The following is a 3938-nucleotide window of genomic DNA, read 5'->3' as shown; positions in this document are numbered from 1 at the left end:
CTTGCTTATCTGTATTATCCGAGAGCATGCAAGCCCATTGGTGGGAACAGTGAGTACGAAAATGATGATAGCTAACATTTGCTAACAGGTTACTTTGTGCACATCATCACTCAATAATCTTACACTAAAACATGTTACAAAAGGATAACTTGGATTTCTATTCAGGTCCAATATTTACTCTTACACCTTTAACGGATTCCAATTTTCACATAGTGTTAGGGTTTATCAATTCTACTTGATAGAATCTTTACATCCTTCTCTTGTGTTGTAATGTTACCAGACTCCAAAAGAAAGTATTTCAAACCAGCAATTTAGGAATTTTCACCAATTCTTGAATAGGTCAAAAGATCTTTTTATTTATTTATTTTTGATTTTTATTCTTTTTGGTGGGGTACAGTATACTTTATTGATGGTACAAGACAAGGTAGGGCCCCCCAAGCCCCTCCATTTCTGCTAGGGGTCTGATATAGAAACTGTTTTAGAGATCACAAGACTCACAGTGTTGGGGGATGAGTTAGGGAAGGACACCTCAGCAGCTAAGGGCCTCTCTCTTCACCTTGCTCTCGCTGAGGCTGGTGGTCTAGGGGGCTCTTACTCCTTGGAAGTCACGTGGACCATATGGTCTACCACCTGGTTGCTGTAGCCAAATTCATTGTCATACCAGGAAATGAGCCTGACACAGTGGTCACTGAGAGCAATGCTAGCACCAGGATCAAAGGTGGAAGAGTGGATGTTGCTGTTAAAGTCACAAGAGACAACCTGGTCCTCAGCAGAGCCCAGCATGCCCTTGAGGGGGCCTTCTGATGCCTGCTTCACCACCTTCTTGATGTCATTGTATTGGTAGCTTTCTCCAGGTGGTAGGTCAGATCCATGACTGACATGCTGGGGTGGGGACATGGAAGGCCATGTCATTGAGTTTCCCATTAAGCTCAGGGATGACCTTGCCTATAGGCTTGGAGACACCAGTAGAAGTTGGGATGATGTTCTGGGTAGCCCCTCAGCCATCAATCCACAGCTTCTTAGAGGGACCATCTGAGGGTCTTCTGGATGGCAGTGATGGCATGGACTGTGGTCATGAGTCCCTCTACCATGCCAAAATTGTCATGGATGACCTTAGCCAGAAGGACCAAGCAGCTGGTGGTGCAGGAGGCATACTGACCATTCTTGAGGGTGTTCTGATACTTCTCATGGTTCACACCCATCACAAACATGGGGGCATCAGCAAAAGGGGCAGAGATGATGACCCGTTGGTCCCCACCCTTCAAGTGAGCCCCAGGCTTCTCCCTGGTGGTGAAGACCCCAGTAGACTTCACAGGATGTTCAGCGCCAACGTCACCCCATATGGTGTTGGTGGAATGTCGCTCCTGGCAGACAAAGATGGGCTTCATTGATGATAGATTTCCTATTTTCAGCCTTGACTGTGACTTTGAATTTGCTGTGGGTGGAATCATACCAGAACCTATGTACCATGTAGGTGAGGTCAATGAAGGGGTCATTGATGATGACAATATCCCCTTTGCCAGAGTTAAAAGCAGCCCTGGTGACTAGGGACCCAATATGGCTGAATCCATTTACTCCAACTTTCACTATTATGTCTCAGGGACACGGCTGGCACTGCACCAGGAGATGCAGCTATCTGTCCAACTGGGAGGGGTGCAGAGCCAAAAGATCTTTTTAAACAGCCCTTCAGGACTCCTGGGTGGCTCAGTCATTAAGTATATGACTTTGGCTGAGGTCATGATCTCACAGTTTGTGAGTTCGAGTCCCACATCGGGTGAGCATGAGCCCTGCTTTGGGAAAAACATGAGTCCAGGGTGGGCCCCGCCTCTCTCTCTCTCTCTCTCTCTCTCTCTCTGTCCTCACTCACTTGCATCCTTTCTCTCAAAAAAAAAAAAAAAAATAGCCCTTCAAATGCAAGTCTCTAATCTGCTGGATAGCACTATTTTTATTTAATTAAAAAATTTATATTATAAGTCTCTTTAAAATTATAGTCTTAATTACTTGCTTTAGAATCATCTCCCTATTTATTGTGCAGGATTTCCGTCTACAATTATTTCTCCAATTTTCCTGAATTGTACTTCTTACTGCAGTAGCACAGGCATATTGAGGTTAAACAAAGTTTTTGTTTGCGTGTATTTTCACCTTTGACTAGAAAGATAGTTTCTCTGGGTATGCAATTCAGAGAAGATATTTAATTCATCACAGCACATAAAGATATTATATTACCATCTTCTGGCTTTTTGCTTGCTTCTTGTTGAGAAAACTGTCTTTCTAAATGTCTTGACTTTGTAACTGTTCTCTTTTTCCTCTGGTGGCTTTTTAGGCCTTAAAATTTTGCCTTCAATGTTTGCCCTGTTAATAAAATGTGTCTAGTTGTACATTTTGTTTATTTTAATTCAAAAATTTCATGCCTTCTGGATCTGGTCTTCTTCAGTTCTGAAAATTGTTATCCATTTCTTTCTCCCATACTATGTCTCTCCAATTTTTTCTATTCACTCTCTCCTTAAATCCATTTTTTTTTTTTAAATTTTGCACATTAGACTTTCATTTCCTGACCTACTTTTGATTCTGGGAGTTTCCTCTATAGGAGTTGTATTTGTAAGAAGTAGCTCAGGATCAGTTCTCCAACTCTGCAGACCTCAGGGCTGGTTTAGTTTTTTGCCCCATAAAAATTCTCCAAACCAATTGCTTTCTTTTAACAATAGCCATGGGTTTTTCTTTCATCTACTGTTTGTTTATACTACTCGTGTGTGTGTGTGTGTGTGTGTGTGTGTGTGTGTGCGCGCGCGAGCGCGCGCACGCTCATAGGAAGCAGTTCCTTTGCAGATTTCTCTTTCTTTTCTTTGAATTTCAAAATCATAGAAAATAATATTTGGTATAATTTATCTGCCAGTAGATGGAGGGGGCAGGTGAATATTTCAGATTTTCAAATTTTCCATTCTGTCACAATCAGTGTGCAGCTACAAAATTCGGCATTTTTGTTGTGGTGCTGTGTTTTATCAGTGGTTTGAACCCCAGTAAGAGACACAGCTCTCGATGCATGTGAGAGTTTAACACATTAGTTGAGATGAATAAATAAATGAATGAATGAGCAAGGGAGCACAACTCTTTCTAGTAATATTTTCATATACATAATTTGTGGAGGTTTTTGTTTACATAGAAAAATAATTTATTAATTTTACATAAAATTTTAAATATACAGACCACAATATCTGGTGATGTCACAGGTTCATTGGTGATAATTAATATTTTCCATTCTGTACCCATTTTACAATCCACCGGAAATATTCGAATTGTTGGCACTATAAATAGATAATATGGATGGAGTTGCTTATCAAAAACTCCCTTATAAATCTACACTTAGCTCAAATGAAACAAGACTGAAAGCTGAGAGAATACTGAGGTGATTTTTCATAAATCCCTGAAACTTATTTCTTACAATGTCTATTGATTTCTGCCATAGACTGTCTTAAAATATCTCTTTATGAGAAATATCTGGGACTTTTTCCATAGCTGTCCACAGTAAATTTTTTTTTTTTAATATTTCAGGTTGTTGGGCATTGTTGGACTCCATTTCAATGCAACTCTTTGTTCCAAAATTTTATAATCATTTTTTATTAAAATGAGATCTGGCATTTATCTTTCACTAGGGGATAGCAATGTTACTGTCAGCGTGTCTCCATGCATTTCAGACACAGCTTCTTATTAAGGAGCGATATTCCTCTTTTAGTATATGCACTGAGATATCTGAACATAAATGGACACCTAGTGTGACACAGTACATTTGTTTAAGTCAAACTAGAGAAAACTCTTTCACTTGAGAAAAGCAAAAATATTTCCCTCATACTCCTTTAAAACAACAATAAAAAAGGAGATGAATTATATTTGTAAAGTTCTCTGGGAAGTTTGTTTCCAATTACTCATCCCTACTTATAAAT

At 39.7% G+C, this 3938-nt stretch overlaps 1 pseudogene; it reads right to left on the bottom strand.

The window, feature by feature from the left end:
• Nucleotides 1-562: 562 nt before the first annotated feature.
• LOC112868115 (glyceraldehyde-3-phosphate dehydrogenase-like) lies at nt 563-1557 on the bottom strand (annotated as a pseudogene).
• Between the last annotated feature and the right edge of the window lie 2381 nt (nt 1558-3938).

This window comes from Puma concolor, chromosome D3 (genome assembly GCF_028749965.1).
Source record: "Puma concolor isolate L17-30 chromosome D3, mPumCon1.1.hap2, whole genome shotgun sequence".
Lineage (NCBI taxonomy): Eukaryota > Metazoa > Chordata > Mammalia > Carnivora > Felidae > Puma > Puma concolor.
The sequence above is the reverse complement of the archived record's forward strand: the minus strand, read 5'-3'. Positions and strand labels throughout refer to the sequence as shown.